Below are 18,419 nucleotides of genomic sequence, written 5' to 3'. Positions count from 1 at the left end.
AAGTAGATAGAGTGCATGGTATTTAAAGGTTGAACACGTAGAAAATTTGTGTTCTCATGTCCCTAGAGAGACTCTGGTGAGCCACATACAATACTTGGAGAACAGCAGAAAGGGAGAGAATTAGATGCTAAGATATCTCTTCTGTACCACTACAGACCCTGTTCTGTCCTACCAGTCTTCTATTTCTTAGTTTGTTGCGGGTATAGTGCCTGCTTCAAACTGGATTTGAGTGTTACATATGGGGGGACACTGGTCATTTCTCTATTACATACACACACACACAGCCCTTACAGCCAGGATTAGTGTGACCAAAGGTGTAACCTTCTTGAAAAGAACCTGGCACATGGCATTTTGGGCATGCTTGCAGTAAGGAAAACAAATACTACAGAAAAAATGGGTGAGGTTGCCCCTGGGAACTTTCACCCCATTGGTCAAGGACTGGTCAGAAGGTAACCCCTACCTCCTAGCTGATGCCAAGAATACATGTGACACACTAAAGTCACCTTCATCAGAACACTGCTGGTCTTGCCAAAGCATACCAAGTGGGCTGAACCAACTGCACTGTGATCTTAATAATGAGGTGAGGAGGTTGGAACCCCTACCAATTGAAATCAAAGGACATAAAGATATCCAAGTATAATAAGGCTGATCCTCTGGGTGGCTCCAGGAGCAAATCAAAGCTCAAGAGGAAATTCCTATTAAGCATCCCAGCTGACCAGCAGCAAATTGACATGGACCTGATTTGCTTTTGCCTCCTGCATGACACCATGACAGTCTCTAAGACCCATATTTATACTTTTTTAGCGAAAATGACGCAAATGCGGCGCTAAAAAAGTATAAATATGGGCCTAAATGCTCCCCCTAAGGTCCTGGCAGCCTTGGATCTGCCTTCCTTGGGTCATTTTGTCACCAATAGAATTTTCAGAACTTTTTTAAAATGTTTGTTCCAGAGATCCAGAACTTCAAGGGGACCAACCGCAAGAAGTATCTGATTGACAGTCCATGGCATTGGATTGAATGTCAGGTTTGTCCTCAGAAAAGAGAATAGAGAGAAAAGTTTCTCCTCAGAAAAACAACAAGCTTCCTTTCCAGATTGGGTCTTAAAAACTTTTTTGAACTTTGCTACTTACAGGCCCTAATTTGGCCAATCTACTTGGTGTATACCACCCTCGCTCCATTGAGTTGGCATCAAATTACGCATGAGCACCGGTCTATCACTACGACTGACTGCCATTAGTGTTTTGCACTTTTTGGACCTATATTCATTTAGGGCCAGATGTATGTAGGTTTGGGTTTACAATTTCCTAATATAAAATCTTACAACTCGCTATTAGAAAATTGCAAACAGGGATGTATAACAGTGTGTTTAACACTATTTGCAATCCCCAATGGGGTCGCAAATGACCTATGTCATCAATATTCATTAAGTAGGCCACAATTTGCGACCCTATTGGGAATGGTTGCACTCACAGGGATGGTGGCCATGTCTATGACTGCTTTTTAAATAAAGCAGTTTTTCTTTAAATGCAGCGTGTTTTCCTTAAAGGAAAATGGGATGCATTTCGAACAAAACAATGAAAGGTTTTCTGCCATGAAAACATATTTTCACTAATAATCCAATTTCTCACAGGTTGCATTAGGTATGCAGGGACAGTGATCAGGTACTGAAGCTAGAAGTGCAAATAATGAAGCAGCACATCTTTGTCCATTTACTGCAAGGGCACTGTGTTCTAGTCTACTCAGACACGTCACATGCCAGCTGTTTATCTCCTTTTAAGACATATGGAAGTGTCTTAAACCACAACTGATGTCTGATAGTAGCTAAGCATTGAGTCAATCACAAGTACAGTGCAATATTTGACACTGCCAACAATCCATAAATGACAGCCATGAAACAAGTATACATAACAAAAGCAATGCTATGATATCAATAAAGCACATTTCTCTATACATTGCACAATGAATAAAAGTAGAAAGAATAAAAGAGACAGACAACTTTTATTTACACTATAAGAGATCCACACCAAAGAATAATGCCACATGTGGAACAGTAACAAATAACAAATTGATGGATGGAATTCTTGAATTAATCTCAGCCACTGCCGATCACTTAGGCCCACTTTCCTCCCTGTTTTCTCTAATTCTCCCACCGGACTTACCACCAAAAGTGGGGCTTTGTCCGGGGGGGCTGGCATCTCCACTATCTGGAGTGCCCTGGGGCACTGTAACCCGAGGCTTGAGCCTTTGAGGCTCACTGCCAGGTGTTACAGTTCCTGCAGGGGGAGGTGTGAAGCAACTCCTCCCAGGATAGGCTTTGTTTCTGACCACAGAGTGCACAAATGCACTCACCCCATGTTGTCAGAAACATGTCTGAATGTGGCAGGCTGGCACAGACCGGTCAGTCCTACACTAGCAGTTGGGCTAACATACAGGGGGCATCTCTAATATGCCCTCTGTGTGCATTTTTAAATAAATCCCACACTGTCATCAGTGTGGGTTTATTGTGCTGAGAAGTTTGATACCAAACTTCACAGTATTCAATGAAGCCATTATGGTGCTGTGGAGTTTGTAGTGACAAACTCCCAGACCATGTACTCAATATGGCTACACTGCACTTACAATGTCTAAGAATGGACTTAGACACTGTAGGGGCATATTGCTCATGCTGCTATGCCCTCACCTGTGGTATAGTGCACCCTGCCTTAGGGCTGTAAGGCCTGCTAGAGGGGTGACCTACCTATGCAACAGGCATTGGTTTGTGGGCATGGAACCCTGAGAGAAGTGTCATGTCAACTTTGTCTTTTTCTCCCCACCAGCACACACAATCTGCAAGGCAGTGTGCATGTGCTGAGTGAGGGGTCCCCTAGGGTGGCATAATACATACTGCAGCACTTAGAGATCTTCCCTTGCCACAGGGCCCTTGGTACCATGGGTACCTTTTACAAGGGACTTAACTGGGTGCCAGGGCTGTGCCACTTGTGGAAACAAAAGTATAATTTTAGGGAAAGAACACTGGTGCTGGAGACCGGTTAGCAGGGTCCCTGCACAGTTTCAATCAAAGTTGGCATCAACACTAGGCAAAAAGTGAGGGGGGCAACCATGCCAACAGTGGCACTTTACAACACATCATGTATCCAGGAAATGTTACAGGCCCCCTTTTCATACAACCACAGGAAGAAGGACTAAGTAGGTGAAAGCATAGGGACAAAAAGTAGCAGTTCAGCAATTGGTCATGGCATCGATGAGGTAAACATGTATAACTGAAGATTGCATTAGGGCACGCCACCAGAAGTGAGTTCAATCTTAGGCAATTGAAGTAATAAAGGTTCATGCTACTAAAATCCATTAATGTGGACAGTTGTGTCATTCATCAATAATAGAGTTACCCACCAGGGGTGCTTAATACCTAAAAGGCAGTCAAATTTGAAACTAACACATCTTTGCAGAACAGGAAGGTTTTAGAAATGGTTGTGTGAGATTTCATAAATCTAGGCATCCATATTAGAGCTACAGTATAAATACTCCTCCCTGTGAGCCGCATGCTTGTTAGGCAACTGGTGTTCAGAGTGGACGTAGCATCTTGCGTCTTAACTCACTTACCAGGAGAGGATCCTGATACCAAGATGAAAGAGTCACCTGCTTAGTTTCCTGCCTCGTCATCTCAAGTGACCTGTCGGAGAAAAAGAAAACAAAGAAAAAAAGAGCTTACACATACAATTTATGAAAGATGTATGTGCTTGTCCTAAAGAGCAATAATATTTGCTCTACTAATGTAGCAATTAGTGGCACAGATTATATTACCAAGTGACAAGATTTCATTGTGTTTTTGTGAAAAGCCATTTGAGACATATTATGAAGGAATCAAGAAAAGATGGATTTGAGTAGTGTTCTGTGGTAACAACAAGATCTCAGTGAACTTGTGTTAGTTATTTAAAAAGTGTGTGATTGATAAGCAGAAGTTGTTCCCATGCGAGCCAGAAGAGCATTAAACAAGAAAAATGTTGGGGTAAAATAATTCTTTGGTAACCAAACTAAAAGAATGAGACAGGAAAATAACTCTTTGGATTTATATTGAGAGTATCCAGGTTCATTGAATTGAAATGGCATAATCAATTAGGAGTAAAAACTGAATATATGTCAGATATGATTTAATGAGAAAAAAGACATTTTTATAAAGAGAAAGAATTGCATAGGGCAAATGGTAATTAAGAGTATACTTGTGTAATTTCTTTCTGTGGAGCTGGTGTACAGGTCAATAAAATGTACAAAAAATAATGGATGGAATACATGTATTCATCTCAGGCTCTGGTAATTACTTTGGGCCACAACCCAGTCTATCATTATTTTGCACAACATGCCACCTCAGTTTGGACCCAGCCATATACAAATGAGTCTTGACCCTGCTCCAACTGGAACAGTACATTCTAAACTGCCAAACCAGGTCCTTCTTGAACCAGTACACAAGCAACTTAGGACCGGCTTTGCCATAATTATGGCTCAGCAGCCAGGTATACCTTGGATTCAGTGACACAGTGTGCACGAGACCCATATCAGGTATACCTGTCCCACTTAGGGTGACACACTGAAGAGTAGAAAAAGTGATGGATGGAATGGGTGAAAAAATCTCAGCCACTGGCAATTACTCGGACCACATGCCAGTTCATCATTATTGTGCACATCGTTCCACCTCAGTTTGAACCTAGCCTAATGCAAATCAGTCTTGATCCTACTCTAATGGGAACAGTCCAGCGGGAACTGCCAAGTCAGGTCCTCCCTGAACCTGAACACAAACAACCTACAACCAATTTTGCAAAGGTTAGGTCTTATCATCCAGGTATAGCTTGGTTCAGGTGACACAGTGTGAATGGGACCCATGTCCAGGGTCTGAGCATACCCGTCCCACCTAGGGTGCCACCCTACGGAATAGAAAAAAGTGATACATGGAATGCTTGAATTACTTGTAATTACTCCAGGCCGCATCCAAGACCATTGTTATTTTGCACACCGCGTGCTGCAGTGGCTGAGATTAAGTCAACCATTCCATCCATCACTTTTTGTACACTTTCGGATGCAGGTCATAGCATCATTATGATGGAAGATGTAAGAAGAATAGCACTAGGAATAGAAGACATGCTGCCAGCTGCTAACATATTTCTCTGACTCATTCCATCCCCCATTCCTTTTGGTGCTACTCTAAAGTATGTAATTTCTTTGCTTGCTCTGTTGAATGTGGTGGGCATGGCTTACACTGCAAACATGCCATCACTCCTGCCAGGCCTACCCTCAGAGGTTAGACAGTTTGAATTTGATGCAATTAAAAATGACTGGCCCTTGACAGATAGAATCATTCTTGGACCATGTATATCACAACATGAATGAGCCATCCCACTATGCCTGTGTAACAGGGTTGTGGTAACCCTGTCACAGAACAATGAAACAGGGCTGATGTTATCGTACCCCGGGGGTACCAGCAAGGGAGAAAAGGGCTGGACCCTTTTCAGAATCCTGGCTATCCGGGTTAAAGCTGGTACAGCTGCGGAGGAAGGCATGAGCGTAGGAGGAAACAAGGAGGAGGAGGAGGACACGCCAGCAAGAGGAAGAGCGATGAAAGGGAAGACCACAGAGACCGAAAGGTCCGCGACAGAGCAGGAGGAGCGGGCGAACGTACAGGAGGATACGGTGGAAGACACCGGAGGGCAGGAGGAGAGAAGGAAGGCAGAGAACGCCGTGCAGAGTGAGGAATCCGGTGCACAATGCGGTGATCCCAGCACGGGACAAAATGAAGAACCCAGCCACGTCCCTGGAGGGACGTGGCTCATGCAGGTACATGCATGTATACCGAGCACCACAGGATTTTGGTGGAAGTGGGGAGGCGGGAGGAATAATTTGTGAGCTGGGAATCAACAGAGGGGAAGAACTCCTGTACACCTGGGTTTGCGCTAAAAGCACTGCTATGCTTTAGGAAATTGTTTTATACGTGCACACTATAAGGTGACTATACGGGGTCCCACCAGTACCTACATGGGATTTTTTTTTCTTTTTTTTTTTTTTTTCTCCTCACATTGTTTTGACCACTTCTCCCCACTTTATCAGTTCTGCATAACGAAAAAGAAAGCAAACTGGATCCACTTACCTTTTCTTTCACTGATTCTATTTTTCCACATTGTTCCGCCAACATGGGAGCCAAACTCTGGATGACATATACCTAAAAGAAGAGAAGAAAACAGAGGATTAACAGAAACAACAAACAGAGAAAACCCAATGACTAAAAGGACGAAAAAAAAAAAAAAAAAGAGAGAGACTATAAAGAGACAAAGACAATAAACTAAGATCTTTTACCTGTGTGATATGCCATTACAAATAAATTCATTTAGTAAAATAACCCAGGTTATAGTCATTTCTGTGTTTTCCATAAACAAACCCCAAAGAACCTATCACAGCCTGAAATAAAGGAAAAAGGTTCATCTGAAGGAAGATCTTTTATTTGTGAGTAATCATCTCTTTATTCCAACCAAATAATACCCTTTACAGATTATACAGTTGTGTCATGATTCCAAGCTATCAGGACATTGGGGGTCACAAGATACAACAGATTTCTATTGAAAAAAACAAGTTTAATGGTCAAGCTTCCTGAAGAATGTAGATAACGTGTTAAATCTTGTGATATATATGTTCAAGCAATAAGTCTCATTAAAGTTAAGTGGGTATTTATTCAGCCTCTGAAAATTCCTAAACAGCACTGGGAATTTTCTCTACTGATTTTATTGTCATCTTATCTAATTCAGTAGTGTATACTTAGGGTTTCCATTTTCTGTTAAAAAACAAGTATAAGTGATACAGCTACACCAGAAGGAATATTTGCAATAGAAACTGAAAATCACTGGATTTAGTTACACTTTACTGTTTTGCCATCCTCTTGTGCCCAAGCATAATAAGTGCAGCCTCTACCTCAAAGCACTTTTTGGTGATGGATACTTCCACTATGACCCACTTGGGCCAAGGTAAGCCACTCAGTATGCCTTTGTAACCATCCACAAGGTCAATGGACCCCTGGGACCTTCTTCCACACCAATGTTCAGAGCATGGTTCACCTCCTATAGCTTCAACTCACTGTTCGCTGCATTTTGTTGTGTAGTGGCTAGCAGAATTAAGGCAAACATCGTTCACTGAGCATCTGGATGCCTCAAGAATCAATATCCTAATATTAGGTGCAGTACACAGCACTCTTTTTCTTAATTTTACATTTTGATGGTTTATAAGGAATGCCACTAGGAGCCTCATTTCCTCATATAGAAGGATCAGAGACCATATCATGAACATCTTCATCACACATATGAAAACACATGTTATTGTACTGGCTTTGCTCAAACTACCCCACCTATAAATCTAGGCTACACTATCTATGAGATATTAGAACATTGGAATGTTGGGGACTCCATTGCAGACAATGGAGTGCTCCGGGCTTTTACTGGCCGATAAAAGCCTGGAGCGCCAACATTCCAATCTCCTTTGTTCACAACTGTGAACAAAGCCTCACGGAGCCTGAGGGGATTTTAATCCCCTCCAGTTCTGTGAAGCCTTTGTTTTATTTATGAGAACATTCTCCCCTCTAATGGCAGAATGTTCTAATAGCCATAGCAGGCTCTATCGGCTATTAAAGGCCCGCTACCTTGTTAAAGGCCCTTGCCTTTGGCTCCGGCCTTTAACAAGGGAACGGGTCTTTAATAGCCAGTAGAGCCCACTGTGGCGGGTTCCAAGACTATATGAGATAATGTATGAGCTGTCGATATTTCAGAAATATGAAGTGAACGTCCAGCCACAACTCTCTGTATGTCATGATATGTGCTGTGGACAGAGAAATTTAATAAAATAGGTTTATGGAGTCTTTCTGAGCTTGTCCATCAACATAGAATACTTCTATTATACAGCTTCAAGAGCAACCATTTAAACTTTTATTCCTATGGGTCAATTTCAAAATTAATTTTGAAGAATATTTATTAAGCCAATATTTGCCATTTGCCTGAGCATTAGAGCAGCAGAAAGGTGTTAAATGCCCACCATTAACCTTTTATCTGTGCTATTCAAACATTGAGAAGGTGCAAATATACTCAGACCGCAGCACATCTTTGACATGATGTAGGACTAGACTGTGGGAAGGAGGAAATTGAGGGCTGGCAAACTGGGCAGACATGGAGGAGAGACAAAGAATGGAAAGTAACTTGAAAGAACAAATTGAAAGAGAGGCTACAGAGAACAGACCAGACAAGAAGAAAGGTAGAAATAAAAATTAGAATGAATGAGGGAAAGAAGGAATTAAATAAAAGCTAAATTATTTAAAAGCACTTGAAAAACATAATTCCCATGATTTTCTGTGGAGTTAAAGGTAGCAACAACTGATAACCACTGGGTTTTATTTTCAAAACACTTAAAAGGGCCCACTGGAATTCATAACAAATAAAAACAGGGAAGTCTACATAGTATGCCATGAAAATGGTCAAAGTAGACTATTTTTCAAAGGTAACTCATTTCTCACTGTTTCCAATTAATTCTACTGACGTTCAAACTGCTACCTTCATAGCAGACATTAGGCCTGATTCAAATACTGGTGGATGAGGTATCCTGCACCGTTTTGATGGAGTAATCCATCCACCAACATCTAAATCAGGCCCTTAATCATGTGTTAAATGGATTGTACACGAAGATAGTCTCTGTTAGAGGTGTACAGATTATGTCCAAATTCTGGACTCATATTTGCAAGAAATTAGACATTCATCAAGCGCTATCACCAGGATTCTATCCTGGAAACCAAACTGAAAGATTAAAGGAGATACTAAATGAGTATTTACAATGTTTTTTAAGTGACACAGTCAGGTTGGAAATCTCTTCTAGCATCTGTACATTTCACCTACTAATGTGTGACACTCCTTCACATGATTCTGTCCTTTTAGTGTTAATCATGAATTCCATTCACAGGCTTTTCTTTTTTTAACCCTGCTTCACCCAAACCAGCGGTGCAAGATTACAAAAAAGCCTAAAAGGGGCTCATATGAATCTCTTGCAAACATTTAGGAATGGGGTGGATAAAAAGGCAAATCGGCATATTGATATGATTTGTGGTCCGTTTTGAGAGACTACTTTTGTGGTGACCCCGTGGAATGAATAAAAGGAAAATCATGAAACTGTGCATGATGAGTGGCGAAGAAGAATGATTGGGCATTTAAAGAAGCACCTTTAAAAAAAAAACTGGTATAATGATCAAAATGTGAGCTTTATGAGCTATGTCGATTAAACCATATTTTTTCTCATAACCTACATGTAGATAAATTGGGGTAAACATGTACATCCGCCATTAATGAAAGAGCTATATGTTTGCATGTATTATTCGAAATACATGAAGCAATTTAAAATTTCTCTTTCATATTTTAACCTTAACACAGTTATTATGATGAATTTGAACATAAATCAAAAGCACCAATGTGCACGCAGAGTGTAAAACATATTTTTGAAACAGAAGGAGTTAACTAAAACTTAATATATGAAGAATAAGAAAACATCACTCTGTGGGTGGTCATGGCGAAACACCACTCTATGGTTGGCCAGAGCGAAAGAAAGATACTTTAGAAAATTTCGAAGTTATCATTTCCATTATGTCACTAACATATGTTGCGGAATATTTTAAACCCGAAGTAAAAAATTGGAGTGACTGAAATTAACGTAGTAATGTTTCTGCAGAGGAATCTTCAATATAACCGGATGGAAAAACGAAATGAAACGACATTTCATTTATTAAGTGGAAACTATTACCGATAGGGCACCCTCAAAACCAAAGGTGAGGGCGAGAAAGAACATTACAATATTTGGTATAGGTACGTTTTCAGACGTTTCCTAAGAGTTTACGGTTCCGGTATATCTCCCTCATGTGCACAGGTTAAGAGTTCCATAGGTTAGTGGTAAAATATGATTAGGAAATGCCCCCTTGTCTGTGAAACCCCACCTTGGGAATTGTACCTTTATGAAGAAAGACACTGAGTGGGAGTATCGCATGTGATTTTCCTTCTTATGGTAAGCACGCCGTGGATTTTGTATGGCATTGTTTGTGATACTGAGAGCTTCAAACATAATACGCTTCTTTACTGGAAGCCAGTGCAATGCCTTGACGTGGATTTTAATGGAGGTTCATATAGGGATCCTCAAGTTTCAGTCAAAGTGTGATATTGTAGACAACCTAAAGGGGTTGAAGAGTGTACTGAGGGATGCCGGGATTTAGAACCCTTAGATGAATGTATGTCGGAACAACTCATGCTGGAACAACGCATGCCTGAACAATGAGGTCGGAACAACGACCGCGTTGTTACCCCTAATGCCTTTACCACAAATACCTTAACAACTATTTTTCGTTGTAAAGGCATTCCTGGTAAAGGTATTAGGGAACGGCATGCATGGTTCCAGCATGCGTCACCCCTGGCCCCCCCACCCCTGCCCCTAAAAATGACTGTGACCCCCCCACCCCTAAAATCACCCCAACCCCCACCCCTGCCCCTAAAACTACCCCAACCCCCACCCCGTCCCTAAAATTACCGTGACCCCCCACCCCGCCCCTAAAACCACCCCAACCCCAACCCCCACCACTAAAACCTAAACCACCCCAACCCCCTCCCCCAAAAAGCTAAAAATACCCCAACCCCACCCGCCCCTAAAACTAAAAATACCCTGACCCTCATCCCCCACCCCTAAACCTAAACCACCCCGACCCCCACCCCTAAAACTAAAAATACCCCGATCCCCCTCCCCTTCCCCTAAACCACCCGACCTCCAAAAACTAAAAATACCCCGACCCCCCACCCTCACCCCTAAAACTAAAAATACCTTGACCCCCGCCTCTAAAACAGCCCCACTTACCTGATCACGTTGTCCTCCTCAGCCAATTCCCTTCTTCTGTGCCTTAACCATGCATGTGCGTGGTTCAGCACATGCGTGGTTAAGGCACCAAACAAGGAAGTCGTGGTTAACGAAAGCGTTGTTCCACTTTTGTTGTCCACAACTACGTTGTTACGGAGTCGTGGTTAAAGCCGCTTCCCCCTTTAGATAGGGTAGCCGGGACTCCCGGTTTTCCGGGACAATCCTGTTTTTTTTACCTGCTGTCCTGTCAGATTTCAGTTAATTTGGATTGTGTCCCCAGTGTTCAGAGGGGGACAACTGAAAACAGCGGGAAGCAACTTTTATGTGTTCCAGGGCAATATTACTTAGGATAAGAAGGTAAGATGCTGGGCTTAAAAAATGCATTTTATTTCCTTAGTACGTCGATCTCCGTGTTATCATGTGAACGAGCGCTGTCATTCTGTGACACTGGGATGATGTAAAACGGTGGTCCTTCTTCTATTTTTATGAAAGGTCTCGGTTTTTCGTTTAAAAAATCTGGCCACCTTCCCCTTAGAGCCCTCCCATTGTGGAGTTTAGATGATGGGAAGCAGTTTTATGTGAACTGGTAGGAGGAAGAAGGAACAATACTTCATGGTGCGCAGTATTGGGAAACAGGCTCTTGATTTTTTAGTGATGAAAAGGTAAATTAGTTATCGAAAGTGATTCTTAATTCATCTGGCCACCACTGGAGTGACCAGTACAATGATTGTGAACCAAAGAGAAGGATTTCAGTTGTCTCACTTTTCAACTTCAAACAATTCAGCTTCAAATTGATTACTGCCGGCATGCATTGATTTAACCTTTTTAGTTGTAGTGGTCTCATGGTTCTTACCGATCCACGCAATCATTTGTGTATATTCGGCATAAGTGACAATATTAAAATAGGAGAATTTGACAAGACAAGCCATGGGAGAGTTGTAGATATTAAGAAGCGTTGGGCTAAGAGAAGATACCTTTGTAACTCCGCAACTTAGTGTAAAATGTAGTTAGTGAAAAACGTTGGCTACACGTGTTTTTTCAGTAACTGATATATTCTGTATATTTTAAATAGAAAGACACGCTTTGCCATATTAAAACACGTATCAATTTGAGTCAGGCTTCAATCTGACATGACAGGTGCCAGAGTATAAAGTGCAGGCCTGAACTTATTATCATTCATGGCAAAGAACTGTTTATCAAATGCCAAAAGTTAGTGGAAATAGTTCCCACTAAACCTCTTTAGATACATATGATATAAAGTTATTTTTTAATTCAACAACCTGCCCAACATCGATTCTGACACTGGCAGGCAAAATATAAGCAGCACTCAGAACAATGCCCTTTTCACACCACACAAAACATATGCAGGTTGAAGTAAGCTGCCTGTCTCCAATGCTGAATCTACAAGCAGACACTTGCACACAGGCATGTGTGTACAGATACCTTACCTCGTGCCAGGGCCCTTCCCAGGGGCATACATTCGAATCATGTGTCCATTGTATCAGAATTGATAAGACAGCACCCGTTCAGAGACAGACTGACCAGGGAGGGGGTTGTATAATTCTCAGTGGCACCGAGGAGTGCAAGGTAAAACTACTCTGGCCATTGCATTTGAATGGAAGCGTATGCCATTGTGGTAACAGTGTGCCAAATAAGAGTGTAGAGCAGGGACTGGCGCACGCTTAAGGAGGTATAGGGTTATATTATTCCACGTTGTATTGTGGCATGTCATTATATGGTATTATGTGGGATGAAATCCAGGAGTTTTGGTGTGTGGGTCGAAATTAATAGTATGTTATGTTGTGGTGCAGTGTGGTACAGTGTGCTTTGTACTGTGATGTTTTTGTGTGTAGATATGTTGTGGATTGGCATATCAGGACATGTTGCGGTGCGCCAAGGGATGGTATCTATTATGTAGCTTGTTTTGTTGTGTTATGATGTGGTATTGTATTGTGACATGACGAGCTATGAAATGCCATTTGGTAAGATTTAATGTAATGGTATGTTCCCGCATGATATGTTTTGGTACAGAACGGTACCGTTTGGTACAGGATAGAATGGGATGGGATGGAATGTTTTTTTTGGGATGGAACAGGATGAGATGCCATTGCTTGTGATGGGATGTTAACCCCTTCCCCGCCACGGACGTAATGGTTACGTCCATGGCAGCGCCCGTGTGGCGCCATGGACGTAACCATTACGTCCAGGGACTGGCAGTCGGGGGAAGCGCTAGCGCTTCCCCCGAGGGCCGCCCCCCAACACCCCCAGGCCAGGGCTGAAAGGGGAATCCCTTCCCCTTTCACGCCCACCCCCCCCCCGCCCCCCCCCCCCCCCCATGACGTCAGCACGCGATCGCGCGCTGATTTCATGGAAACGGGGAATGACGTGCTGGAAGCCATTTGCTTCCAGCGCGTCAAGGGAGAAGGTGAGTATTTCACCTTCGTGCGGGGTGGGGGTGCTCTCAGAGAGGCATCGAGGGAAAGGAAAGGGTTTTCCTTTCCCTCGATGTCTCTTTGAGCATTCCTGCTGCCCGATCGCGATGCGATCGGGCAGCAGGAATGCCCACTAGACACCAGGGATTTCTGTATGTGTGTGTGTGAGTGAATATTAGTGTAGGGGAGCCACCCCTTGGGCAAGGGTCGCTCCCCTTTGGGGGCACATGCTTTTTACGTCGTTTCTGCCCCCCCTGGGGGCAGATTGGCCCTATTTTTAGGCCGATCTGCCCCCAAGGGGGGCAGAAAGCCACTAGACACCAGGGATTTTATTGTTGCTGTGTATTTTTTGTGTTGGGGGGCGGCCCCTTGGGCAAGGGTCGCTCCCCTTTGGGGGCACATGTATTTTACGTCGTTTCTGCCCCCCCTGGGGGCAGATTGGCCCTATTTTTAGGCCGATCTGCCCCCAAGGGGGGCAGAAAGCCACTAGACACCAGGGATTTTATTGTTGATTTGTATTTTTTGTGTTGGGGGGCGGCCCCTTGGGCAAGGGTCGCTCCCCTTTGGGGGCACATGTATTTTACGTCGTTTCTGCCCCCCCTGGGGGCAGATTGGCCCTATTTTTAGGCCGATCTGGCAGAAAGCCACTAGACACCAGGGATTTTATTGTTGATGTGTATTTTTTGTGTTGGGGGGCGGCCCCTTGGGCAAGGGTCGCCCCCAGGGGCCCTCATGTATTTTTGGGCAGTTCTGCCCCCCTTGGGGGCAGAGAGGCCTATTTTTTTTAGGCCTTTCTGCCCCCAAGGGGGGCAGAATCCCAATAGCGCCAGAAATAGTATGTATGTATGTGTGCTTTGTGTTGGGGGGTGGCCCCTTGGGCAAGGGTCGCTCCCCCCAGGGGCGCAATGTATTTATTGTCGTTTCTGCCCCCCTTGGGGGCAGATTGGCCCTATTTTTAGGCCGATCTGCCCCCAAGGGGGGCAGAAAGCCACTAGACACCAGGGATTTTATTGTTGATGTGTATTTTTTGTGTTGGGGGGCGGCCCCTTGGGCAAGGGTCGCCCCCAGGGGCCCTCATGTATTTTTGGGCAGTTCTGCCCCCCTTGGGGGCAGAGAGGCCTATTTTTTTTAGGCCTTTCTGCCCCCAAGGGGGGCAGAATCCCAATAGCGCCAGAAATAGTATGTATGTATGTGTGCTTTGTGTTGGGGGGTGGCCCCTTGGGCAAGGGTCGCTCCCCCCAGGGGCGCAATGTATTTATTGTCGTTTCTGCCCCCCTTGGGGGCAGATTGGCCCTATTTTTAGGCCGATCTGCCCCCAAGGGGGGCAGAAAGCCACTAGACACCAGGGATTTTATTGTTGATGTGTATTTTTTGTGTTGGGGGGCGGCCCCTTGGGCAAGGGTCGCCCCCAGGGGCCCTCATGTATTTTTGGGCAGTTCTGCCCCCCTTGGGGGCAGAGAGGCCTATTTTTTTTAGGCCTTTCTGCCCCCAAGGGGGGCAGAATCCCAATAGCGCCAGAAATAGTATGTATGTATGTGTGCTTTGTGTTGGGGGGTGGCCCCTTGGGCAAGGGTCGCTCCCCCCAGGGGCGCAATGTATTTATTGTCGTTTCTGCCCCCCTTAGGGGCAGATTGGCCCTATTTTTAGGCCGATCTGCCCCCAAGGGGGGCAGAAAGCCACTAGACACCAGGGATTTTATTGTTGATTTTTATTTTTTGTGTTGGGGGGTGGCCCCTTGGGCAAGGGTCGCCCCCAGGGGCCCACATGTATTTTTGGGCAGTTCTGCCCCCCTAGGGGGCAGATATGCCTATTTTTTAGGCCTTTCTGTCCCCAAGGGGGGCAGAATCCCCATAGCGCCAGGGATACTATGTATGTGTGTGTGTGCTTTGTGTGGGGGTGTGGCACCTTGGGCAAGGGTCGCCCCCCCCAAATGGTGCAATGTAATCTGGGTGATTTCTGCCCCCTCCCCTTGGGGGTAGATTGGCCTATTTTTTTTTTAGGCCCATCTTCCCCCAAGCAGAGAAGACTAGACACGGGAAAATGAAAAAATGGTTAGTGGCGGAGTGTTTGTCAACTGGCGAAGTATTTACTTTTATGATAATAACAGTTTTTCTCCTTTTTGTTTTAGTTCAAAGCTTTTGCTGACTTTGCTGTGGCTTGTTGCAGTTTTGGCAGTAGTTGTCCTGCGGTTTGCGTAGTTGCATGTTTTAGGTAAGTAAATAAATTTACTCCAAGTGAGTATTGTTGCAATGCATGAATGACATGTTTGTAGGTGGTGTACTGAATGCAGGATTGTGTGTGAAATTGTCCTTAGAGTTATGCACAATGATTATTGTGTTGTCTTATGTCTAATTTGCTTTTTTTTTTCTCTTTTTAGTGGGATATCGTTGGTGATTGCTGTGGCTGTGCAGAGTAGTTGCTGGTGAGTCAAGCTTTTTCAGGCAAGTGAGCAGTATAGTTTTTGAGTTTATAATTCTTAGTGATAAACCTATACTTTGTTACTTATCTTACACAGTGCTGGTTGTTGGTGGTGTATTTGTCCAGTTAATTTTAGTAGGAAGGATCATGGCCAGCCGTAGGATGACCGCTCAGCAGGTTGTTAGTGTGCTTTTTGAGTCATCTTCTGACCATGAATATGAGACTGACTCTGCATCTGAGGCAGAGGAGGAAGTGCAGGATTCTGGAAGTTAATTTTCTGTCAGAGATGAATCATCTGATGATGAAGCCACTCTCAGTGCTGATGAAGGGCCTGTTTTAGAGGAGGACAGTGATGTGCCAATGGTGCAGGAGCCAGCGGCTGAAAGGCTTCCCATTGGAAGACCTGACGCATGGGTTGCACCAAACATGGAGCAGCCACAGTTGCCTGCGTTTACTGGTTTTCCAGGGTGTCGAGTTAATACGGAAAACTTTTTGCCCGTCAACTTTTTTGAGTTGTTTATGGACGATATATTTTTGGAAGAGATTGTTGAGCAGACTAATTTGTATGCAGAGCAGTTTTTGAGGGACAACGCTGCCAGACTTAGGCCACACTCTAGAGCTAGCCGGTGGATTCCCACAAATCTGGAAGAGTTGAAAAAGTTCTTGGGTTTAACTTTTTTGATGGGGCTGATAAGGAAGCCGTCGCTGTCTTCATATTGGTCTACTAGTCCCTTGATGGCAACTGCTATATTTCCTGCCATCATGAGTCGTAACCGGTATGAGCTTCTTCTTCGGATGTTGCATTTTGTAGATAATGCTTTAGCCTTGCCACGAGATCATCCTGATTCTGACCGTCTTTTTAAGATTAGACCTGTCCTTGATCATTTGGTAGATCGGTTTTCAGAGATCTATGTTCCAGGGAAAGAAATATCTGTAGATGAGTCTTTGGTCCTGTTCAAGGGTCGTTTGGTTTTTAGGCAGTACATTCCTAGCAAGAGGGCACGGTATGGAATTAAATTGTATATGCTGTCAGAAAGTAGTACAGGATATGTTTATAATTTCCGGGTCTACACTGGTAGGGATTCCAATATTGACCCCCCTGGTTGTCCTCCCACTTTTGGAGTTAGTGAGAAAATTGTGTGGGAACTTGGTAGACGACTGTTTAACAAAGGTCACCATTTATATGTAGATAACTTCTACACTGGAGTTCGGTTGTTCAAGGAGTTGTTCAGAGTGGACACTGTTGCTTGTGGCACAATCCGCTCTAATCGGAAAGGCTATCCAAAAGAGCTTGTCTGTAAAAAACTTGAGAAGGGACAGTGCAGTGCCTTGCGGAATGATGAGCTGCTAGCTCTGAAATTTGTAGACAAGAGGGATGTATACATGCTAAGCACCATCCATGATGAGAGTACTTCACCTGTGGCTGTTTGGGGTCAGGTTGCCGAAGTGCGCAAACCTGTGTGCATCTTAGACTATAATAAGCACATGGGTGGTGTTGATAGAGTAGATCAGAGGTTAGAACCTTACACTGCTGCTCGTAAGTCTTATGTGTGGTATAAGAAATTAGCGCTTCACTTGTTCCACTTGGCAACTTTTAATGCTTTTGTTGTGTTTAAGGATAGTTCTCCAGAGTCAAGGATGACATTTGTGAAATTTCAGGAGTCTATCATAGCTAGCCTTGTTGTGCTGGAACAGGCAAGAGTTCCTAGAGAAGCAGTGGTGGAGGATGTGGCTAGATTGAAAGATCGTCACTTTGCTGAGCACATTCCTCCCACGGCCAAAAAAAACTTTCCTGCTAAGAGATGTAGAGTCTGTGCTCGAAGAGGTATCAGGAAGGAGACTAGGATGTACTGCCCTGATTGTCCTTCAAAGCCTGGGCTGTGCGTGGGTGGCTGTTTCAGGAGCTACCACACACAGAAGAATTATTGGGAAATTCCGTGAGCGTAAACTGGTGTTTTATATTTTTATATGTTCGGTTTCACGGTTGGCATTAGTCATGTATTCAGTTAGAGCTTTTGTGTTTGTAGTTTTGTACTAATTTATGATTAGTGGTTTCTTTGTTGTTTAAAAACAAAAAAAAGGGGATGGCATGCGTAGAGTGGCGCTTGGCTGGCGGCGTGGGTGTGGTGGCGCTTGGCTGGCGGTGTGTGTGGGGTGGCGCTTGGCTGGCGGTGTGTGTGGGGTGGCGCGTGGCTGGCGGTGTGTGTGGGGTGGCGCTGGGCTGGCGGTGTGTGTGGGGTGGTGCTGGGCTGGCGGTGTGTGTGGGGTGGCGCTTGGCTGGTGGTGTGGGTGGGGTGGCGCTTGGCTGGCAGTGCCGGCCAAACGCCAGTCCACACACTCATCAGCTGGTGTGATTGCTGTATCAGGCATGTGGGCGTATGAAAGTGATGGGCCCTTGACTGGCGCTGTCTGTGGATGCGAGTCTTGTAATGTGCTGGGCCCGTGGCTGGCGGCGTGAATGGTCTAGTGCATGTCATGTATGAAAGGTGTGTGAATGGACTGTAAAGCGGTTGGTGCCTTGTCGTGGCTTTACAGCTCACGAGCTGTGAGTCATTGGTTCAGTTTTTTGGCCTTTCAGTTATTACCAGTGCATTTCACTTTTGTGAAATCTCTTGTTAATAAAATTTGATCTACTGAACCATCACTCACCCTCGTGCCAAATCCAACCAG

The sequence above is a fragment of the Pleurodeles waltl genome, chromosome 1_2, assembly GCF_031143425.1.
Source record: "Pleurodeles waltl isolate 20211129_DDA chromosome 1_2, aPleWal1.hap1.20221129, whole genome shotgun sequence".
Classification (NCBI taxonomy): Eukaryota; Metazoa; Chordata; class Amphibia; order Caudata; family Salamandridae; genus Pleurodeles; species Pleurodeles waltl.
Note: the sequence above shows the minus strand (reverse complement) of the source record.